This window comes from Bombus vancouverensis, chromosome 1 (assembly GCF_051014615.1).
Source record: "Bombus vancouverensis nearcticus chromosome 1, iyBomVanc1_principal, whole genome shotgun sequence".
Taxonomy (NCBI): Eukaryota; Metazoa; Arthropoda; class Insecta; order Hymenoptera; family Apidae; genus Bombus; species Bombus vancouverensis.
Genome location: NC_134911.1, coordinates 19,525,364 through 19,551,342, shown reverse-complemented (window position 1 = coordinate 19,551,342; position 25,979 = coordinate 19,525,364). Strand labels below are relative to the sequence as shown.

At 34.6% G+C, this 25,979-nt stretch overlaps 2 protein-coding genes across 5 annotated transcripts in view; one reads left to right on the top strand and one right to left on the bottom strand.

Annotated features, from left to right (window-relative positions):
* pip (heparan sulfate 2-O-sulfotransferase pipe) overlaps positions 1 to 25,979 on the top strand; it is a 117,076-nt gene that overhangs the window by 58,886 nt on the left and 32,211 nt on the right. The gene's annotated exons all lie outside the window — the stretch shown is intronic.
* Positions 2,148 to 25,979, bottom strand: part of Gbs-76A (Glycogen binding subunit 76A) — a 153,717-nt gene continuing 129,885 nt past the window's right edge. The window contains exons 1-2 of one of the 2 annotated variants that reach the window (XR_013059378.1): positions 12,036 to 12,128; positions 2,148 to 6,466 (exon numbers count right to left, since the gene is read on the bottom strand). The gene's annotated coding sequence lies outside the window, so the exon portion shown is untranslated. Of the gene's footprint in view, positions 6,467 to 12,035; positions 12,129 to 25,979 lie in introns of those variants that run through there. The other variant, XR_013059379.1, reaches the window with a different exon arrangement.

Genomic DNA, 25,979 nt, shown 5'->3' with positions numbered 1-25,979 from the left:
GAATGAAAGTCGTAGTACTATCTACACGGTATTTTATTACGTTTCTCAAATGTTAAGTGATAATTAGTCATGGTTTATGGTGAAGTAGAATAGCGATATTTTAACGGTAAATACACGTGGAAATTATGCACAATAGAATAACGTAATTATTAAATCTACCATAAGGAGAGCGTTGATTCTATTAATCAATAGTTATTACAAAATTAATTATGAATATTTTACAAATTTGAAAATTTCTTGATGTTATCTTATTAGAAATTAATTTATTTGGGTATTTAATCATTTCTCTAAACTATTACGTTACTAACAAATTGTTGCTATTACATCGAACAAATTTAGCTCGCATCTAGTGAATTCAAGTTGGCACGTTAATTGCAGAAATATTACAATATTTAAATACCATAGTGAAAAGTGAAGTAGAAGCGGTTTAGCTTTTCTGCAGACATTTCTACAAACTTATTACACACATTTTATACCGAAAATTAATAAAAAAACGTTTGCAGTGGAATTACTCTGATTAAAATATTTTCAAATCCAAAACTCCAAACTTTCAATTGAAAATGTAAAATTACACATTTTTTCTATGAAGTTTTGAATTTCGCACCGAAAATACCCAATGCGTAACGAGCCGTTTATTCTCTCGATGTAAAAATCCTCTATCAATATCAACGATATTACGAATTCGAAGAAAGACCGGTGTACCTACTCTCGTAAAATTTACATTTTTTCAACGTACCATTTATTCCATCAATTACTATCTAATTATCGATTACGACTTTTAATAAATAACAAGAATTAATTTATAGGAAAAGAAAGAAGGAAAAGAATAATAAGAAATAATAAGAAAGATGATCGTTCAATTGGAGAGAAGAAGATTCGAATGCGCATATTCTTATTATTTAAATCTACGTTTTCTCAACAAACTCTTTCTTATCTGGGACGTGCTACGATATTACCAAGCATTAATTTACTAATTATTACCAAGCAGGATAAAAATACGACGATGATCATTTAAGAATCAAAGAAACGGGAAGACAAAGTACCGCTGGGAATCTCATTGTTCCGTTTTTACAGAGCAACCTCTGGTATATCATGCACGCGGTAGACGACAATCGCAGCTTTGCAATTCCGAAACTGTCCAGGTCAGGAATTTCTTGGGACGAATCAAGATCACCGGATGACGGGCCGTAAGAGCACGATCTGACAAACGACATAACCTCGCGGAAATGATCGTGCGCCGATTACTTTGCAATTCCAAGTGCTTTCTATTGTGCGTTATCGTCGGCCCAGTTCGTAGCTACGCCATGTGGGAAGCTTTCACGGTCACGACCGAGATCGTGCTCGATGTATAGAATGAGTCTGAGCCGGCGTGTCGTAAAATTTATGAGCGCGTTCCACGCGTTGAATTTTTCAAATACGTCTGAACAAACGTAGGCACGAAGGTTTTACATTTTTGAAATCGACGCGGTGCTCCGACATCGCGATATTTTTCTAAGAATTGCTAGCGTTTGTCCGCGACTTCGTTCGCGTGGGCTGCTGATGTACACGGAACGATTTTCATGCAGATGAATTTTTACGAATGAGACACCTACATATTTTTTATACTGACAGTTAGGTTTGTCTGCGTGATAAAAAATATTATTAGATTATTAAAAAGTTCGATTTCGGAAAAAAACAACGCAAATGATAAACGGTGACTGTCGTTGCTTGACTTCTACAAAGCATACGACTCAGGTGCCAGGCTGTTCCTCGGCTTCTACAAAACGGATCGAGATGAAACGTAGCGTATTTTCCTTTTCGGACACTAACATATAGAACAGAGAAAACGCTGTCAAAATTGGTTCGATAGTTTTTACGCGATGCGAGTGTAAGCAGAGAGATAAAAATTCCAAAAATTAGTTTTTTGATCTTCGTAATTTATGAGCTGTACCTGGATAACTATTCTATTTTTTTTCTTTTTTTTTTTATCAATGAGATAGGTATATAAAATATTGGGATAGAAATACTTGTTCCAAATTTGATTCAAATATTATTAAACAGAGATTATTGCTTTTATCTTAATTACTTTATTACCTTATTTATTTATGCATTTCTTTGAGTACAAATATCTCTCTAAATGTTTAGTAATGCATTGGTTCAGGAATTAATATAGTAAATTAAATTATACCAAACAATAACAATCATAAACTAACGCCTTAATTACGTTAACGTACAGTCATATTGAAATAAGTCTTTCACTTGCAATAAATCTTCCTATGATTGTTTTATATTCATTACGACATATTATATGGTATATTTATATTAGTTCCATATAAAAACGTTATTTTCAATTTCCCTCGAATCTCAAAAGGCGTAAAGGAAACAATTTATGTCGTGCCAAAATAGAATATTTTTGTAGAACGAATAGATTTTTAACTCCCTGGTACATTTTGAAATAAAAATGTGTAATATGTAAGAAATATCAATTGGAATACAGACGCACAAGATATATTTCAGGCATATTTAAATGTATTAAAAAGTATACCGACCACTATGGAAATAATTTGCATAAAAATTATACGTTTTGTATTTCCACTGAAATAAAGACGATTTGCATTGAAGAATAAAAAAATCGGAAATTTTATATCTATTAGAATGTTTTTCGAATATATAGTTTACATTGGTATCGCTTATAATGCTAGTTTAAAACCGTGGGACGAAAGTAGATATTTCATTCCTTGATATTTACTGTATCCTATTGTGTCAACGTTTTTATAAAAGTGTTGAGAGTTTCTTCTACAGTTACGGATGCTTCAGATTATCTGCAGATCTAGTTTTTGCTTGTAATACAGCGGTAGTTGATGATTCGAAGAAAAATAAATTGCAGTGAGGAAATAAGCAGGAAGAGTAAATCAATTGGCAATACGTCATACCATCTTTATATATCACGAATGGCAATCTTTTCATAGTAAACAAATTTTTCACATAGTAATGTTTAATTGTAGAGAAAATACAACATCTTTTAAATATGTATAATTGTTCATACCTGTCAGAGCTCAATTTCAGAATTTTTAATAATTGACTAGGCTTAATTGATGCCTCAAGAATAGATGGTTTAACAAATAAATCTTATATCTAATTAATTTTTGAGTATAATTTTATAAAAATGTTACACCAAATTGAAAAATATATCTTTGCATAGATATTTCAATACAAATTTTTCGAAACGTTTGATTTCTTCAGTTACGAAATAGCTTCAGCGATGACTCATGTGTCTGACCATAGTGCAGTTATTCTACTGTGCACAGTAGACTTGCTTCACAGCGTACAAACTCGTAAAACCTTTAGTAGCAAAATAAAAACCGGTTATCACATACATTTCTTATCATATTTTCTACGATGCGTTTCTGTATTATCCTGAAAATTTACGGAATAAACATGAATACGGTTCTCAATAGCAAAAGACAAAGGAGCATGTATGGCTATCTTGATTCAACGCATTCTCGCAAAGTGAAACTCCACCCTCTTGCGGAAGAACGTTAAATGCATATATTCCGAATGGTCCTTTGTTAATTCATGTTCCAATTACCCCTTATACAAAAGAAAATTGAAGGAGGAAAAGCTGTTGAAGAAAAAATGTGTCACGTTTTAATTTACATTTTTAAATACATTCTTCCAGGAAATTAACTTTTTTAAAAGTACGTAATTGGTATAATTGCTTCTGATTCAAAATATGTACTTTAATCGCATTAAATGATAATATTAATTTTATAATATTAATATTCATTTGTATTTTAATTTTAACCGTTCCTCTTCAATAATATTTTACTAAAAATGACGTACGCTATCATTATTTAAATATCTATATTTTATATACCTTTATTTATTATATCTATATATTTTAATTACTATATATTTGGAATAATAATTCGCCTACAAATAGAATTGATTCACTTTCGCCTAAGTAGACCACAATAATTATAAAAATGGCAGCTCGAGCGTGCAAATAAAACGAGTTTCTGCTCGCTTCCAACTCGCTGCTTCTATCGTTTTACGCGCTTTTCGATTCACCATTTTTAATGATTTTAATTATAGGAGACGATAAATAGCAAAAGACGAAGAAATCGCATTAAATTAATCGTGCGATACTCTGTTAATCAGGCGTCTGTGTGCAACGGTGAATATCAAGTTCGTAATTATCGTTAATATAATAGGATCTAATGCAGGGTTATTACAAAGGCCTGTCAGAAAGCTTTAGTTCTCAGCTTAATTATCGCAAAAGAACGCTTCTGTCAAGCGAATCAATCGACGAGCTTCCGTAGAATACCTTTTTTTTCGAAAGGATACGTGCGCTAAGATTCGAAAGATTATCACACGGGAATTTCTAATTTAAAAAAAAAAAATAAAACTTTTCATACATATATATTTCTGTTGCATTTTGATTGAAATCTAATTTGGATAAATACTGTACGTATTTTTCTACGATCTGTTGTACGCGATTTGAACTGGAAACTATAATTTCCAACAAAATCATATTTTACTTTTAGGAGAATTTTCCGTGAATTTGTAAAACGCACTTCTTTTGAAGTAAATGGCAAAATGAGAAATAAAAAAAAAAGGACGAAGGCGTGTGATATTAATTACCCTAAGCTTCGCTATTTTGCTTAGTGTATTTAGCCAATTAAGCAAAGATACGTCGACTCATTAGCCTAGGATTACTATCTATATTTATTACATCCACGATGCTGTCGCGTGTTTAAATCGCACGCGAAATTTTCGCATTAATGTACGTAATAAGAACTGATGGCATTTCGCTCAGATAGAATTCATTTCCCTTTTAATTAGCACGCAAGCAACCTATTAGCCACCAGCGTAGCTCGGTAAATAAATGTTAACTCGGGGAAACACATTTCCCTCGGGTTATTCTCCCCGACAAACTTTCCCTCCTATAGGGTGGCGTCTGACTGCTCTGCTGTTTGTTTTATGTATCGCAGCAAAAAAGCTCGTTTCATTGCTCATAGAGGCGTGTACCGCCTAGATTAATCTAGAACGATCAACATCTCGTACATTGTACCTTGCTCCTTCGTCCATTAAATCTTTTGATTCATTTAGTGACATTATTTTAGTTCATTTATCGCAACGATTAAATGGTTGTATTTGTTTAACGCGTTTGATCGCTACTTCTGTGATCTGACTTTGTGATAACGTTGTATTAGTCGATTGTATTTTTATCGTCACGATCGTTGTTAACAAATGGCCTAATTAGCTAGCCATAGCTTTCTATTCGTATAAATGTACAGAAACAAATATTTATATCTATGTATGTTTATACATTTTTACGCATCTTTTAACATACACAAAAGGACATGTCCGTGTAATTTTGTGTCTTTCAGCGTAAATAGGTTTACTAATATCAGTGTATAATATTGAAATTAAAATATCTTCTTCGTCTTTTACAGGGAAGATCGAGATGAATCGATCAATGTAAACGAACCTCGTTCGTTTGTGTAACCTACTAAAAGAATTTCCTTTTATCCAGCATGTCTTTAAGGATTTACCATTTACAGTGGTGAATTAAAGTCAAACATAACGTTTAAGAACTTACTAGGCTCACCAGAAAATTCTGTCGCTTTCAACGAGGAAAGAAATGTACTTTCTATAGCAAGGTTTTGCTAATTAATCTTTAATTAATGCTATATCTATCTATATATTATCTATCTGCCAATCCGTTTATTTCATTCGATATGAAACAACGGAAATATTTTACGTATGAAATCGAAAATTCATTTTCACGATGATTCGAATAAACAGCAGTAAATCGCAAAGTTTAACTCGCCTCTCGACAACGTTCATCCGCTTTCGAACTCAACGATCCACCTCATTCAGCGACAGATTTCCAAGTGAAGCTTAAACGTGAATATGCTTGTCTTTTCCTACTAATCAAATATTTTACATCGTTGCCGATTGATTCTGTTAGTTGCTCGCTAGTTGCTCGTTAATTACCTTGCTCATATTCTCAAAAGGAAAATTTCCATCGTTTGCTTATACCCCGACAATTATTCGTCTATTACAGCAACGCCGAGATTTGTGTAGCTATACTCGTTCACCACGTTTCGCGCTTCTCACGATCTTCGCTGGATCGCCAGCGAAATTGCTCCACGTTCAATGTTATCCATGTTTGTTTTACGAGCTGTTGAGAGTTCATGGACGTTCCTCTCGACGCCTCAATGGTTCGTTATATAAAGGTTCCTCCCTGTCGTTAACCGATAGCATTCTAACGGGAAACGCGAGAACGTGTGTAGATTAATTAGAAGAACAGAACGATTCTTGTCTCGGTTGGCGAAACGAGGAAACATCTGTTGTTGCGTTTTGCTGGAAGATCGTGTCGATGTAGGAAGTTGCCAGGATGATCTGATCAAAACCTAATTCCAAGCTCGTAATTCCAACGGCAGGGCGAAAGCAAGACCTCGTGGTTCGTCCTAGTAAGCTGGAAATAAGACCTCGAATTACTCGGTGCTAATGGTTCTTGGCTAATAGCTTCCTCGGGAGGTGTTTCAGGACGTGAAAAATATGGTTAGTTCTTGTTGCTGACGCTACGTAACGTGGGATCGTTAATAATCGGATTTCTCAGATTGTTCGTTTATTCCATGGAACTTGGATTATCAAGGGGTGAAAGAAAGTTTTGAATCGAAGTTTTGACAAATGGAAAGTGGCGAAACGGAGTAATGGATAAAGTTGTAAAATAATGCACGCAGTGGTGAGAAGTATTAAATTAGTATACAGATTTATTTTAATAAATAACGAGTTTATAACAGGCTTTTTATTCAAATGTTTAAAAACTGAGCATGTGGTTAAATGTGGTGAAAAATAAAATCAATTGGTACAACAGTTAACGGCGATAATACTTTTTGTATAATTTACCTAACGAGCGATTTATGTTCATTTGTTTTAAATTATATATAAGATCTCGAAGAATACTCTAAGATACTATAAGCTGTTTTGAATAATAGTTTAAAATATCGTAAGACTGGGAAAGGTTAAGAAGACTATAATTAGCCGTAGCACTGGACTACAAGCTTCTTCTTTTGTAAATTACTTCTTTTAATTGTCGGGTGCAATGAATTGTGACAAATCGTTCTCGTTACGGTTGCGAGTGCCATCAACCGAAACGTTTCGAGATGGAACATCATTCGCCGAGGAAATACTTGTTCAATGCGTAATTTCAAGCGGAATATTGAAATTACAGAAATATTTCATTTATGTTACGCGAGGGAAAATATTGTATGCTTCTAACACTATAAAACAATTTTTATTTGTGTCGTTATTATAAATTGTAATATACCATAAATCAATTATTATACTTTTGCAAGATTCCTAAATTCCAAGCATGTAAAGTTAGAAATTACAATTTAAACCTACAGGCCTATGATTATAAAATAAAATTTATAATTTTGAATTTCTATAATTATAAAACTATAAATCACACAAATTCAGGAATTTAGCTAAAACCTAAGTACTTACGAAACAACTCGTTAATTACTATTAACAGAGAATATAACTTTCATTAAGAACTGATCACATAAGAATACAAAGAAACTATAATATTAATCCTTTGCACTCTGAATTTTATTTCAATTTCGTTGCCAGCAGCTGTCAACATTTTTAAGTGTTTTATTTGAAATTTACTTTAACTAAAGAATAAGACAATTTAAATAAATAAAGGAAGAAACAAATTCACTTAAATACCAGTTTTATTCACACTATTGTTGTATTTTCTAATTTTTAACTGTATGATATATCTTGAAACAATTTCCAGGATGCAACCCTGGTCTTCTTTCGCGCTTTACACAAAAAAAGGAGCTCCTGAGATAAAAACTGATGTCGAGTCACACTCGACATAGGAGCGCAAAGGGTTAATACCTCGAAACTAAAATATTAATTCGCCTCATTCGTCAAACCGATACTCTGAACTAAAAACCTATTATCGATAACCTGCATCTTCAAACACCTGTTCTCGTACGATTCTCATTCTCAGTCATCGTTCGAGGAAAAGCGTATCGAATCGTAGATCGCATCGAGAAACACCGATAGAGTTTCCATTCTTCGCCAGAGGAGAAATCTGATAATCGCTATTAATGCGCACCAGATCCTATCTGTTCCGATGTACACCGGGAAGCGAATGATACAAAGTTGCCCAGATGCGGTTGTTATTATGGAAATGAGTTTGATTCGTTAATTGAGGAAGAAGCTCGATTCGCGACGTGGCTTCCGAACGATCTAAGCTTCTGACCGGCGATTAGAATTACAGGACGATCGTTGCACGGGAAGATCGGCTATAATGAAACGTTTATCACTTTATTATCGTGTATACCGCAAAAAGTTAATAACGATATGTTTCGTAAGAGCCATTCGAACGTACGAGTCACGGTTTTTTTAACTTGTTACGCTGTGATTAAACCACTGGAAATTATTTTCTTTACACTTTCATTGTGCCGGTTAATCGCGCGGAAATCTATCAAGCGATAATTTTACGAGAATGCATGTGTACATAGTTCTCTCGTGCAAACGTTCTGCTAACTTTACGTTCGTTTTTATCGTGTACTTCGATCATGATGAGCTTAATTCTCGTTAGCTGCCAGTGTTAGTGTCCGTTGATTTTGATTTATCGAGTTATGAAAAACGTGACGAGACGCAGAAATTTGTTACCTTGTTACATTTGAAGGAAGCGTATAACGTAAAATTGGCGATTTAAATCTCGTTCAATTCTGAATTCAAGTTTGGCAGGCGATCATGTGACCTGAGTATTTAATAATGAATAATTAAAGTTAGAATATGTGCTAAACTAATGTGTTTTCGATACGAGTAGTTTGATACTATTTCGTGAAAAATGTCCAGCTTCGATAAATTATTATCAAAAATATATGGTGTCTTAAAAAAAACTCAAGTTCGCCTTAATTTCTCGAAAAATATAAAACATGAAAAAATCAAGTTATATTCATCCGACCAGGCCACTGGAACACGATAAATCTTGTTTCAAAAATGTCTAACAAAAGAAATTTTCCTTTTTATTTTAATAACTTTAATTTGAATTTCTTAATTTATCATCTGATAAAATCGAGTGGCGATTCTCATTGATTCACCCTGTATATACAGTCCGGAAAGCAATGAAAATTAATTACTATCAAACGATCCATACTTGGCAGAACAAATTGCGATCGTAAAGGGTCAAGAACCACCCCGTGCACGTCTCTGCAAAGGGTGAACGTTCGCGTAACGCCGGCAATTGGAAGCAGATCGCCGCCAGCTTCGTCAAAGCGGCTCCTGCCATTAAAGCAACACGATTCTCTCGCGGTACGTGGCAACGACAAAGGTCGACTAGAAGAAACGCAACTCGTGATAGCCCAGAGGGCAGATCGTGGCCAGGAAGATCCAAAGGCGCGCTTCTTCGACACGAAACACCGGCTGACTCGACTGAAAACGAAGTAGTGGTGTGTTGCCTGGCGGTCGAGCCCGGTTTCGTTCGTTTCCGGCCATTTGCGTGAACATATCGTGAAACGAGGCCGATCGGCCATTAATTCCGATACGGCTTCCCCGGGAACCACAGAACCGTTCGTATCGTTTTCATCCTTGCGCTTCCGTCCAGGCTACTCGTTCCAATCCCCCTCTCGATTTATGGTGTCCTGCTTGCCACGTTTCTCTGACCTCCAGATGGGATTACTCGAAGAGGAAGTAAGCCGAGCAATGGCGAGAACTTGCCCAGGAAGTGCTGTGTATCTATCGTGGATCGGAAGAAGGAAGAATAAATTTTGTTGGGAAGATTTAATAGATGGATGTGAAACAACGATGGATAACGTGAATTCTGAACGGCGTTTATGAACGTTTCATTGTGATTTTATCTGCTACTAAGAAGTGGTATGGAAAAGGAAAAATTGTATTGGATTTCCATTCGAAAGATCTCGGATAGTTTGTAGTTTTTTTATAAAACCTCGGTATTTGATAGAGTGGATTATGCAATTTAGATTACATAGAATTTTTTAATAAAACTGTTAATCAAGTTAAGTAATAGTTTATTGTTGAACCGTGGATGTATAATTGAAATTTAAAAATCCAAGAATATGTGGATTCTGTATAATATAAAGAACCGTGCAACATATTCAAAGTAAAGCAAAGTAAAAGGAAATTTGTGTTTAACTTTAATCTTCCTAACGAGTTGCTTAATATCCCCGAATTTATACAAACGTGTATTTGTACAAATATTCACGTTTTATTCGTTGTATTTTTTAACTTTGCAGTGTTTAGATGTTTTCAATTTCAAAGTAAATATAACGTCCTTATATAATTTTCCAGACTTTCGAGTAAATATTCTAAGAGACGGTTCACAATCTCTTTAAATCCTAATCATTGAAAGTATAAAATAACGGACAAACAAGCAAATAAAATGACAAAGACGATGAAAGATGAAAATATTTCCAGTCTTTCTAAATGTCTTATTTAGCACACTACATATTTCTAATAAAGAAATAAACTCGCTCATGTTGATGCACATATTATATCACATTTAAATCACATCATAGACCTAAATATTTTCACGTTGTTAGCACTGTTATTTCATTGCGACTACGATATTTCTTAATGCACACACGTCGTCCTCGTTTCTGCGCTCGGCTCGTAGCTACACGCACAACCTGTTCAATTACTTAAATTCATCGTCCATGAAATATATACGCTCGTTTTTTCTTCTAAACGACGACGATCATCAGCTTCGGATACTGTTACATGGATATTACATGTTACACGCTCGCTGCGAATCGAGTTGACCGCGGTACGACATGCAACGAACAAAGATCGAAATAATCACTGATCGATTTCGATCTTAAGATGTTTCTATCTATTTAGAAGATTCTTTTTAATCTGCCTTATAATTGAAAAATTAAAGAATCTGGAGATGCAGAATTTGTCAATTAACAAATTAGCTTTATAAGATGTGGGAATTTTAACGTTTTGTCATTACACGTTGACTTTCGAAAATCGATTTAATCAGGTTACAAATGTTATAATATACTACTGCAGGATTATAGTAATTATTGTAGGAATGTTTATTATAAATTAACAGAAAAGACAGTATGATAAACACAATATTGTAACACTCTCACAAAATTGAATATAATATCGCACTTCACGAATTCGCTTAACACTATTTCTACGTCACAGCAACACGATGAACGTCTCTCGACCACGATTAATTCAACTCTGACAGCATTACCACGCTCACTTTTCCTTTAACAAACCTTGGTAACTCTCACAACACTCCTTGACAACATTAACATATCTAAACAACGTTTATAAACAATCAGCCACGCCTTTCGCTAACGTCACACCATCCCACATTATGAAGAACCGAAGTAGTTTTGTAATTAAAATATGTCTTGTCAAACATCAGCAAATGTGCGGATACTTTCGAGCGGCAGAGCATCGAGTAATATTACTTGTCCGCTTGGAAGAATTTCCACGTTAAAATCCAATGTAATATGATATAAATATCAAATCTATTAATTCTAGAAATCATATTGATTGAAAACTTCTTATTATTCTCAGTGAACTTAAATCTTAGAGTCCTTTTATGCTCAAATTATTTCGTCATTTTACTTGCTACTATTTTTATTCCATTTTATTATTAATACCTTTCATTAGTCCCATAAAATATTTTACTATGCCTTTACTTTATACTATACGCTCGTATAAGCTTTGAACTTCTTTTTCAACATCCTACACATATATGCGTTCGACATAATACAGCAAACATATTAGCGCAACAAACACAACAGCAATTTACAAAGTTAATACGCGAGTCAGACATAAATTTATTGAATAATACAACGAGGATAGCTCGGATGCACCTCGTAAAAGCAAGCTCTATGGAATCGTGGCCATTTTCAAGGTGTTGTTCGAACCGTTCTACGAAACTGCTAGAATCTGTCGTTTTTCACAGTACTCGGTGCTCGTAAAAGTCGCTTTACAGTTTTTCCCAGGAGTTTGGTCGGACGAACCCTTCGTACCTTTTATGGCATCGCCATTATCATGGAATCTTGTAAATGTTCGAACAGCTTCCCTGAAGAAGTTCCACCACTGTCGCAACGAGTGTCGCATCGTTGCACGTCGGACACTTTAGTAACAAGTATCGAACACGCGATAATTCACTGTAATTCGAAAGAAATGCACCACTTACCGATACCTTGACCTCGGAACATCGGTTTACCGGTCGGTTCGCTTCATTAATCTTTTCGCGGAAAGATCGTTGGTGATTCAACGAGTTCTAACGCAACGAATCTCTTAATTAAGTCATTTTTGCGCCGGACGAGATGCGAGAATTTTTCTTCGCCTACAAAAGAAAGAGAAAACTTATTGCTTGAAGATAGTTGTAATTTATTATCTTGTAAAGCGTTGTAAGTTAAGAAGGTGGAAAGTACGTGATTATCAAGGATATGATATAAAACGAAGAGTACATGCCACTTCTTCTGTGCGAGGGTAAAGGCTATTGCCATCATCGTTGTAATAAAGAGTATGATGGGGGAGGATCTATCTTTCCTTGACTTCCATTAACTATTCAACTTCACACGTACGGTGAGGCACGGTGAAGCCAGGAGGTTCTTCACAATCGAAACCATGTAATCTTGTATTTAAATACACCTCATTGATTTCTTCTATTTGTCAAATTACGTGAAGTGCGTTCGTTACAAATGACAAGAGTTTCATATAACATTGAAACCTTAGGATATTAGCCTTAGGATATTAAGATGGAAAATTAATCAAAAGATTTGCTATTCTGAAGCTGTTTGATATTATTTTCTTCTAATTCTAAATCTCAATATTCAAAGGCTTACAGTTATTATTACCGACAAACGTGTTCAAACTTTCCATTAAACATGAAATTCATTTATTAAGACATCGATTACTAAAAGTCTAATGCCATTTTGAAACCGTAAACGGTTATCTATTTCTTTCTCGATTCTAGGTCTCACGTATTGAAACATTTACATTTATATTAGTAGCAACAAACGTATTCAAACTTTCCAATAAATTTAAGATTCCATTACCAAGGCATTAAATAAATGTCAAATACCATTCTAAAGTCATTAAAAATCGCTCTTCTTTTGATTCTAAATCTCGTATATTCGAGAATTTACGATTATTACTACAAACAAACACGCTCAAACATTGTAATAAATTTAAGACCAGCTCGTCCAAGTATTACTCCGAAAAACTAATACCATTATAAAGCTATTGAAAACTATGTATTTTCTCTTTTAATTCTAAACTTCGCGTATTCAAACATTTGCAATTACTGTTACAAACAAACGCGTTCAAACTTTCCAATAAACTCAAGATCCACTCATCCAGCTATTAGATACTCTGAAAGTCTAATAACATTACAAAGCTATTGAAAGCCATCTGTTTGCTCTTTCGATTCTAAACCTCGGATGTTCAAACATTTGCAAACATTGTTAGAAGCCAACTCGTGCAAACTTTCCAACTTTCCAACTTCAGACCCATCCACTAATACGTTAACCATCTAAATTTTTCTATATCTTCAACAACGTCAAACTCCATCGAGATCCTCGGTTCATCGTCAACCGTATCAGCTCTATCTTCGTCTCTCGACAAAATCAACTTCATTTCCCCGTTCCCAGGACTCCTCCTTTTTTCCTTATTCTATAATTCCTCGTCGTGAACGACGGATTAACGCAACGTCATGTTGGAAGAATTCGTTAGGGACTCTCGGACTATAGCGTTCGATACAATTAGCCTTCGAGCCGCTAACGAGCCGCGTTGAACGATGGATCTAACGTGAAACAAGGAAACGAAATGAAACGAAACGAAACATGCAGACTTATTACTCGTGTCTGTACTCTCGTCACATGTAAATTATAGTGATTAAGGTCCGCGCGGTTAACGAGCCTCGGAGGGAATTCACGATCGGCTGCCTAATATCGACCATATCCATTTACGTTCGCAGCGAGTCCTTGTTCCGTTGATTGCAGGATCGCGCGTAAATTCTGATAATTGCGATGTGCAACATTTCCCGACTTGAGGCGTGGACAGTTCCGCTCGCTTCTTTGTTGGTTTTGTATTGCAGAACGAGATATAAATGCGCTGTTAAGCGTAACTGGAGTACCGGTCGTAAGTATGCGGACAAATTAATCGATTTGTCATGACAATATTAAAATTTAATAATAAAAGTATGCGGGTTAGTGCTAAATTAATAGTTGAGCTTCATAGAAGCTAAAATGGTTAGCTGTATTTTTGACTAATTTCTTAATTTCATTGTATAGGTACATTATTGAACATTGACTTCTCGAAAAAGAAATGACACGTATAAATTCATTCGTGGCAAGGATAATTGATAGTAAATTTTTAAGTGAATCGGAAAATAGAAATATTCTGTTTAATAGATTTAAATAAAATACGACGGATATTTGTAACGTCATTACATTCCTGCACTTTTCAATTTATATAACACTTTCTACATTTTCATGGAATCAATATACGTGTTATAAATTTAAATTAATTTATTTTATTATCTATTATACGTACTACAGCATGTTGTTGAAATATTTAGTACTTGTACCAAAGTCGGAAATCTTTCCATCAGTTTAGAAGAACTTTCTTAATCTGACTTGTAATCGCTGGAACTTACTTGAGCGGTGAAAATCGAATCATAAGTTTTAATACAAATTTTGTAGATTTACGACGACGTAGCTTCGAAGATTTCAGAATTCTTTGGTGAAGTATATGGTTTCCCTTCTTGCGTTATATATTTTTTCAAAGATTTAACAGAGAGCGAGCAGAAAAATAGCTAAAAAATCCATTTGGCCAATTAACAAGGAACAAAGATATTGTAGCGGGCTGAAGATGTAAATCGCCTGTGTTTAGGAAATATCGTATGTTTGCAATACGCTTAACGATTATACAATTTCTTTTCATTGACTTACTCGTACAATGCTAAAGACTGCGTTCTGCTTTTTAAATTTCGAAACGAGCCATTAAATAGTAGGTACGTATTGGACTTGCTACGTACAGAGATACATTTTAAATAATTTTTTATTCCGTCGAACAAACGAGGTCGCCAACAATTACTCAAGTGGCGAACAGTCGACAACGTTTCATTATGCGTATCAACGTCACGTTTCATTTTTCTTGCACTTATAATGCTTTTTGAAATAAATGAAACATCACATCGTAGTATCATGATTGCCGCGGATGAACGCGAGTTTGTGCGTATAATTAATACAACCAGGACGTGTATGAGAGTAAAACGTCAGAAGTGGCAAGAAAAATTATTCGAAAAAATTGTCACGGCCTGAAATGGAATCGCGATAAAACGAACGGCGTGTTACACAAGTAAAAAGGTGACGTCTACAGAAACACTGTGGAACTGGATGTCTGTGATTCACTGGATTAATCTACTGCGGTTGAAGAAGGTTGAAAGAACCTTCTATATAGAGTTCGAAAGGTTTCTCTTCCTTTTTGTGCTCTTTTTAAGTACTCGACAAAGAGTGCTTTGTCATTCTGTCCCACATCTTCATTTTCCTCGTCCTTTCTTTCAATTCTCATTTAAAAAATAGATAGATAAATAAATAAATAAATAAATATATATTACACTTGCTTAAAAGAAAAATGTTTATGAAAAAACAAGAGGAGATTAAATATTAATTATCAAATGAGAAAATTATGGCAAATACGATGGTTGAGTAAAACATGCAATTGACTGGAAAGAAGTTAGCGTATTTACTTTATTATTTTTAACAAATGTAATATCGTGAAATTAATACTATTAGTATTAAAAATGATTCGTTGTAAATAGTAACAGTAAATGTTAAAAGAGTAGTTTACAAAGGATTCTTAATATCAAAAGGAGAAAATGAACAGAATATCTGGTTTGTAATTACAGAGTTCAAAAAATTATAAGGAATTTCTCACGTGTCACGAAACAAATATGAAGCGGTCATGATTACGGGAAATTTGTACAAAATTTTAAGTCAAAGATTAATCGATCATATTAATCTACAATGATAAAATTTAATTGCTTCATAATTGCCAGACTAACCAACAAACATTTACGGGATTTCAAACATCAAGCAAATTGAAGAAAATTCCAAGTATATCGTTAATACTCGTTGTGATATTTGTTGGATTCTATTTCTTTAGGCCTTTCTTTTAATTCATAAAAATATGAATCCATGCAAAATATTTTTGCATACACTACAAGTTATCGTATATTGCACAGTATTGTATAGTACAATACATAACGAAAGCTGTTACAATACGAACATCGAAGAAAATAGCGTTACATTTCGAAGCAGACGACGAGAAATCGAGGAGAAAATTTATTACGCAATACGAAGTTGAAATGCGAACAGGAAATTACTAAATTAGTGCTTAGCGTTAATTACGGACATGTGGCTGCAAGGAAATCAAGCAATTGTCATAACAGAGTTCTGTAGCAACGTCTAAGCGAACAATCGATGTTTCGATTGAAGAGAATCTTCTCTTGCAGGGTTGAACGCAAAATATTGTAAAAAGAAAGATAAGATATTTTTACTGCGAAACATTTTACGAAATAATTCGCTGAGTTCGCTTAATTGATTAAATATAATGGTAATATTTGACATTTTTGCACAGTGAAAGAACTTCTTTCTCAGATGTTTTGGAACTCTACAGACAAAAATTAAGACGTCAGAAACAGTTACTTGGTAATACGAGAAATTAAGTGATATTTATTTACAATGTAATAGTGCGACTAACGAAAAAAATATAATATACTTAACACAGCAAACAGAAATATTAAGAAAAATATATAACAACAATACGGCATATCTTATATCTGTTATATGCTTTTAATAATATTTATTAATACTTACCTAGCGACATTAAAAATTGATTAATACTCGCTTCTTCAATGAAGATATTTCTTCTTCAATTCTAAAATACTATTATTATATTTCTGTTCGTTTAAATGAAGTAGAAAGTCAGCATTACCACGCACCATATATCCAATTCATAAAACTGTTGTTATTGTATATTAAATATAAAAAATTATCGTCCTTGAACGCTGAAAGATAGAACCGTCAGTCAGTCGATCTAAGTGGATAAATTATATGCTTAAACTGAAACTGTTTCCTTGATTCAATCGTACGCTTACGTATTCTTTAAACTGTGAAAGAAACGGGATTCGTAATTGTTTCGAACGTACAGTAAACTGTACAGTGAACTGCGCTCAAGGAACAAAAATGGTTCCATTCGGTGAGCAACAAAACGGAACGATCATACGCATCGTGACTGTGTAAAATTTTGCCATGAAATTACCACGAATCCTCTCTACATTCCTGACACACATTGCCAAGAATCGATCGCGTGTCTCGAAGCGTTCACCGGAATACGTCCGAGACTCTCGAGAGGATCTCGAAGCCTCTCGATCACGACCTACATATTCCGTGTTTATAATGTTCAGCTCGCGAAAGTTGTTGAACAACTCTTCCGAATTTCTTTTTTACGCTGGAACTTCCTCCTCGTGTGTGATACATAAATCAAACAGTTTCTCGCTGCGTCAGGCAAGTCGCATGGAAAATCTTCCTTTGAATAAAATCGTTCTATAAAATTCAGACAACATTTTATTTCAAAATGCTACAGCGCGAACTTTGGCGAAATCTAATTGTTTCACGGTTACTAGACAGCGGGCATTTACACGTTTGTGAGAGATTCAAAGACGAGAAAACGAATACGGTGCGCGTAATACATAGAAACATATGAAATATAAATTGTGAGATATCCAAAGTTATAATACTTAGTAGTAGCTTTTAGTTGGTAGGAAAAGTTGATTTTTATATCAGAAGAGTTTCCTACTAACCGCTTAATATACAAATCCTGTTCATGAAAATGTTACAATTTTTGATAATAAAATACGAGTACTAAGCACTAGTTTGATAATAAAAATACGAAGCAAATGGATCTCGCATCGTACGATCTCCTTTACTTTCCCAGCCGTACGTTCTCACCGGTAAGTCATAATATTTCATTGCATGCGAACTTTGGAAGGTTTCCCATCGGACGATAAAAGAAACGGGAGAAGGGGAAAAAAGGAAAAACGAGTGAAAAGGTTACGTTTACCAGGCGATGCTTCCGGTCACTGTTACTTTCCATGAATCTCCATCCATCGATACGATCCTAATGGACGTTTTCGCGTGCGTACGACCGTTCTGGATGGAAAGCCGGAAATAGTGGTCATCCGCAAAGACAGCAGCGAGACCTTCGAGAGGCGTCCACCTCCGGCGCAGATGAAAGTTTCTGCAGTTCTGCCAGCCGTCGCGAACAATTAGAGCGCAAGATCGTCTCGAGAGAAGCACTGGTTGCAGCAACCGCGTTCCTCGAGCGGCAGCTCGCTTTCCCAAGTTCTGGGTCACCGGGTCTCCTGTTCGTCGACTCAGGCCAAAACAGAAGTAAGACTCAGGTAAGAGGCCGTCTGGCCGGTCTTATAAGTTCGAAACCGTGTCCATCGAATCGATTGCATCTACTGAAAGATGCTTCTTTTTTCCCCAGTTCGCGACTGCCACCTTTTCACCGATTGACATCGTTCTCTTGACCTTTTCGCCGGGAAGATTTAATACGTTGTGTTTGATCGGATAAGGATTATATGGGGAAAGAGAACAGAGTGGTACAAATGCATTTTCTGTTTCCGAAGAAAAGTTAACTGTAGAGAATGCGATTTATGGCAGACTGAAAGGCATAGTGGCGTAAATGAAAATATTGGATATTTGTCTTTCGTTATGTATTTTAATACTTCAAGGTATTAATTTGCATTTGGTCTTGTATTTCAACTCGTAATTATTTAATTAACATTCAGTTGGCGTTGTTCGACTACAGATTGCTATATTTAGAAACTATCGATATTGTTGAAAATTCGCAGCGAGAGAAGAATGTTCGGATATACACGGTGTCCTCGAATGTTTATATTACCCATGTTAATGCAGATACAGATGGAAAAAGGAATTTTCATACAAGAAACTTGCAGTTAATACGCGAGCATCTAATCGATTTTCAAACTCATCGTTTCTCAAAACAAAGCCCTACGTGAAAAAAATATTATTCTTTCTTTCGATTTATTTTTGCAGAGTCAACGTTCGGCCCAGTTTTACTACGATTTTCCGGACACCCTGTACTTGACTTGATTAGATCAAAGATACATGCCTGTGCGCAGTCAAAAGGAGTAAATATATCGCGACGAATAAATATGAACGAAACAATTCATGTAAAGTCGAAGAAATTAAGAATATCGTTTCGTTATTCACTTCTATTTCATTTTATAAAATACTACTGTTCCGTAATATTTTTCTTTCAGCACACGTATTATTAGACTCGCGTTTTAAATGGATATAAAGGAGTTTAAAAATAGATATTTTTCTACAATTAATAAATTTTATAATTGGTATGTTGATTACTTTTAGTAATATTAACCCTTGCTGGTTTGATTTTCATTACGGTCGCATGAAGTCATCTCTCATCAAACTATAAATCCAGCCGACTTTATTTGGTAAGATGATTTATACTTCTCGATGAATGCAAGAAATATGCCTGAAGTTATATTGCTTGAAGGGATATTACTTTCTCATTAATTTTCATACGAGATCATGCGATGGCGATAGGATACAACGATCAAAAACGAAACAAATCATAAATCATTATTTCTAATTTTCTATATCGTTCTAAGAAGAATACGTATGTTTATAATGTGAATATTTTCAATATCTGATTCGAATTTCCGGAAATTCTGAACGTCTTCGCGTGGAATTTAGAAAGCTAAACTGTCGTAAAGAGAGGACTGCGGCAAAATTGAGGAAGGTATGAAGGAAATAAATGCATTTGTAAACATGCTCCGGAAAAATCCAATTTCCTGGTAAAAGTAACACGTAGTCGATATAAAAGTTTAAACAGCATACTGCGAAAATGTGTTTGCGTCCATGGACTCCCTCGCATTTTGTTTGGGATTTCTCTAAACTAAGCAAAACTATTTCCTGAACTCTGTTTACAATGAGTTTTAGCGGGAATTTCTTTGCTTTACAAATTTGATGTGAAAATGGAAACGAGCGAATTAAAAGTTTAATTAAAAATACAATTTTAATCCCCTTTGTTTTTGTAAAGTAGTATTTCGCTGACAATTACTGTTAATTATTAAAAGAACGAGAGAGGAGAACAAGGGATTTCCATAGTTTAATTTTAAATCCAATACGAAATAAGATTATCAGACAAATTTCCAAATGATGATTAGATTTAAGAAATTCCTTGATCTAATTAGAGGCAAAGAACGAGGCTCGAAAAAGTTTTGTTTTCCTTGTAATAATCAAACTTTTGAAGTTTTGCTAAAATCACTTTTAATCCTTTATAATTCTTTATTCTATTAATAATATATAAATTTAATCCATAATTTTGTAATTCCAAATTGATTAAAGTTTTAAAATACTTTCCAATCTATATGGTATATAAAATATACTTGAAATAATATTCTTTGTTAACAACTTTCGTTTAATCAATACCGACGAAACAAGTGGTTAACACTAATAGCGTAAAGAAGAAAGCAACGACTGACATCAGATAAAATCGAACTTGCAGAGCTACCTAAACACAACGACTTTAAGCACTAAGGCACTTTAGCAAAAATTATAATTATTTTATCATCTGTCATCTCATTTGCTTTAAAATGGTACGTACAAGTAAAATTTATCAGAGGTTTTCATTAAATGTAAATAAGTAGATACCTATGACATGTAAATGCATCCGTTGAACGTTATGATCTTAGAAAGATGGAAATATGTATTTTTAATCAGACTTTATAGATTTTATGGAGTCATCAGCCATCATTACATACGAACACGAAGATACAGCAATAGATATATTCCTTGTCTTAGTTTTAGTTTACTAACACTTGTAGTAACATGTACCATAATTAATTACCACCAAACAGAGATATTCTTTCATTATAATTCTGAAAATATCCCAAAAATACAAAATATGTAATCGAGTTACGCGAAATAACAAATACAAAATCTTCCAAAAAAAGTTCCTAATCATAAGACAATCTCGAGCAAAATTTGACGAATTAATAGTTGATTTTCCCGCGCACGAAGAGGCTTCCGGTCAGTCGTTGCCGACACGAAGAAGAGGAAACGCGTCGTAAAATGTAATTGCCGGCTGCGTGGCCGGGTATTGTTAACGCCCTGACGATTTTCTCTTCGCTATTCGCTCGAACGATTACTGTTCTTCCTTTCTTCCTCTTTCACCCGTTTGGAACAATGAGCGTTTCCTCTTTTTCGATTTCTGTCGCTTTCAATTCGCCGACGTTCGCGTACGCCCTCGTAAAGGGACTTCCGTCGGCCTTATGGAAATTCCTGTGTACTTTGCATGTCTCCAGCCACGCCTGATTAGCATTGAACGAGAACAATACGAATGATAGAGGGCACTTTGGCGTTTCGTTGTTTGTACTTGGTTCCTCTCAATTGACGAGTTTCTCCCCGCGTTAAATTATTTAATTTCTTTCGTTGCGATCACAAGGCTTCTGGTCTATGTTTCTTGTAATTGTAGACATTGTTTCTGATACAAGGATTTGTTGTATTAGGTTGTCCGAAAAGTTTCTTTCGTTTCATAAGGTGATAATAGATGAACAACAATTTCTGTTTTATATTATTTTAGCGAATTAAGTATGATCCATTTTGTTATATTTCTATTATTATGTTCGTGCATAATTCGATAAACTAATATAAAACAAAAAACATTGTGCGTCTATTATTTCCTTATGAAACGAAAGAAACTTTTCGGACAACCTAATAGCAATTTTTTTAGATCGGTGCGAATGTAACGTTCATCGCTGTATTTTCAAATAAAATTATAAATATAGCACGAAATAAAATTGTTTGTAAGAACTTACCCGAAAGTAAGTTTCGGACAACATTTCTCGTGTCTAGAATCGACTCTATAAATATACCCAATATATTTTCGGACACTCATTATCGTCGGTTTCTTAGAATCGTGACATGTTAAAAAAATTGCCAATTTTTACACGTTTGTAAAAATTAATTCGAAAAATGAATCTTCTAGAATAAGTTTATAAATTACAAAATAAATTTTTTAAAATAAATGTTTTAACGTCATTACTTTAATTAATAAAATAGTTCTATTTGCCAAGAAGAACGTCATAATTCGTACATTGTTCCAATGCTCTTTTTGATAGCCAGCGACACGCATAAATTTTAATGAAGAATTTCATCGATGTTTTTCCAAAAGGCCGTTACTTGAATCCTAAAAGAAAAGAAATTCTTTCGTTACGAAATGGTCAAGTTACCAATAATTTTAAATCAGAAATCTGTGTTAGTCCCCTTCGAAATCCAAGAGCGATCGACTCAGACCAATCAGATCTACCTTCCAATCGAGAATCGATAAAACCAAGAGACGATCTCAACAGCGATAATGTATTGTATAATGCATCGTCTCCGGCAAAAATTCTGTATTTAATTAAAGTTCGTTGCTCTTCGTTTACACACGGTGGCTGACCTCTGGCATCGACCGGTGCCGTGGTTCGACCTTAATCGTGACAGGAAGTTTCGTGACCGATACAGATACGGATTCAGTCGCGAGATACGTTCGTGGCATGCTTGGAACACAGCGTGGGCGTCGAGCGTTTGTTCGTCGCGTCATTCATAGCTGCGAGCAGAGAAGTTTCGAGGCTGTAAAAATCTGCAGTACAAGTACCAGTCGCTGATTATTCGTCATCACGATCGGAATAACGTTCTCGTAATCTGTTCCCTGGACCGTCTTAATCGAGATTATCAAGGTATTCCAAGAAGATCTACTCCTTGTGGGAAGAAATCTATGAGAAAAATATCGATCTCGATACGTATCAAGGATAGTTATTGTGTTGCACGATTATGCTAATCATCGCTAAAGGAAGAATCTCGTCGATGAAGTGTACTAGACCTACATCCTCCGAACGATCGAGTTTGCAGGATGTAAGATATGTTTCAAAACGAACAAGCTTCTAACGGACCGTTTAACTCGTTGCTTTGTAAGTAGATCGCGGAAGTTTGTGCATTTACGGGGAAATTAAACGTGTAGAATTATAGAGATTGCATATAATACTCGGAAATATTCGTAATATTCGAAGCGAAGTACTCGTTGTACTATGTAGAAGATGATACGAATCTTTGTCTTAGTTCTGTTTCTTTTCTTTTCTTTTTTTTCATTTAAATTTGCACAAACTAATCGTAGTTTATTTATAATATAGAATTACGGTACATCACGGTGTGAGTTAATCTCTTCGCTTCAAACATAAAATAATTTGAAGTTTGATGTATTTGATGTTAGAGATATCACGTGAGCTATAGATAGAATATAGCTATAGAATTCTAAAGACGACTAGAGATTTGCAGTTTTCATAGTGAGGCTTGAGACTCGTGTATGTAAATTCTGTTCTTTTGGAAGAAGTATCTCAATGTCCCGCAAGCACTCCAGCTATGGAATACTTCTCAGGGACGAAATAATACACTAATACAGTTTAATGAATTGGCCCAAATCAGCGCGTGGGATTAGAAAGATTCGCGATCGAATATTAATAAAGGCAAACTGTACTTGTATCAAGTACCTAGTTTTAACTTGTATCAAATTTAACTCCTCTTCAGATATCGTGGGGCAAATTACTAAACAGGTAGCACTGCATGCTATTAAATATAAATTTCATGATATTTCAATGCTTTGATTCAGGCAGAAAATGAACACTAAATAGTTAAGCTACGATGTACATATAGTTCCAGTCAATACATTATATTTGTAGTTATGTGTGAAAAATGTCACAAGAAATGTGCGAAATAAATCGAAGAATTATATTTCAGACGAGATATTTTGAAATAGCTGTGTTATCCAATATTATAACTGCACGTATCTTAAATTGTAATCGTCTGTTTCAAAAATCCAGTGAACTATCATTCAATCCCGATTACGAACGTGAAAAATTTTCAAAAATATCCTGTTAAACTGTATCAAATTCTATTACCTGTTCGTAAAAAGAAACTGTAAGAAACCGATTCATAAAGTAGACTGAAAATATTTCCAGATATTTAATAGAAGTATTAAGAAATCTTCATTACAGCTTTTAATTACACGAAATACTATCTGTACAAGCATCGCGATTCAAGTTATTCGTTTTCTTCCTCGTTCTTTCTCTTATCCTTCGGCAGTACGATCGAAGAGATTCTTCAATTAACGGCGAGGAAACTAGTAAAACACGGTAGTACCAGAGTATATGAAATCGAGTGAGAACTAACAAGAAGGTGCGTGCAAAATGCGTTATGTTTTACACGATTCCCAGACGTGACGAACGACCGTGGAATTTCATGCAATGGCTTTCACACGCACGGCCCGTGACCAATTGGATCAAAGGATTTCCAAGGATCTGTTGTTAATCGATCTGTTCTGATCTCAACATCGTTGCATCACGGAAGGACGATGCTACATCTCACGGTCGTGCACGCTAGTCTGGTCACGAACCGATCTAATCTACTGTAATCGTTGAAGCTTCTCTGATATCGGTCTCTCCTCGAAACCGATATTAGCACTTTTTGCCTAATTTACGAGTTCACCGTGGGTGAAACTGTAAACCAGGCCATTCGTGTACTGCCAGTGCTGCCAATTTTAGAAAATATTTCCATGTCTCGGCAATGACGTAAATCGTCGAATCTATCATTTCGTGAAAGGTTCTGTTGTCGGAATGACAGAGGAAATTTGTCTTCCATTTTACCCAATGCTCCCTTCGGTTATCAATCGAATCTGGAATTGATAAATCATAAATCAGCCACGTTTTCGTTAACAAGTTTGGAGCACGCGAGAATTCCGGAAGAAACGATGATTTTCTGAAGTAAATCGTTTTTATTTCATTCATCGAATATGATCGGATCGGAATATGATGGGATTGTCTTGCTTCTGACAATTAGAGTCTCGAGAGGAACAATGATTTTCTGAAGTAGATAAACATTTTAGTCGTGGCATTATTCTCTTATAACAACGTTGAAACTGTAATTGATTATATTTAAAAATGGAAGTTATAATTATGATATTCTTACTTCTCCCTTTCTTTAACTTTTGAACAGGAGTGTATACGAGTGTCGTCCTGTAATGTATACTTCAATGTTTCATTCGCAGGGAGATGGTATATTATTAAAGCGATGTGATGCAATTAAGTGGATATATAGAGTATAATTATGTTTCCATTTTGATAAAAGTCAGTATTATTTTTATCAGAGCAACGCTTGCATACTTTTAGTAATTACAAGTACAAAAAATGTAAAATGCAAATTGTCTTGACTAAGTAATATCGAAGACGATAATATTGCAAACATTGACTGATTGTAAATAGATTTCATCTACATGGAACTACCTAGAAGAACATGAGTTGACTCTAATTTTATTTCTTCGTTTATTTTGTTGTGATATAGAAATAAGATTAATATCATCAGCATGAATGAAATATTTAATTGAATTTAATCTTTTTATTTGCAAATCTACTTGCAATTATTATTACACGTAACATATTAAATACTTACGAAAATACCACTATTTCTAAAGCAAATACGTGTATTACATGATGCACTATTCGTACTTACTTAATTTTATATAATAAGTTACACGGTTTTGAACCGATTGGCTGACTCAATTGCATGAAATACCGTTACATGTTGTTGTAACATAGGAGAAATTCTGTTACTGTTATAATCGTCGTAATATATCATCGTATAATCATAATGGTCATTATTGTTTTTTGTTTGCATAATGTACGTAATTTATTTGCATATTTCGTTATTGATCATTAATGGTAAATGAGCAGTATGTAGAGGTAATAAATGAGCGAATGCAAATTGACGTGTCGATTATAGTTACGATGATACGACAACTGAAAGACAAAAAGA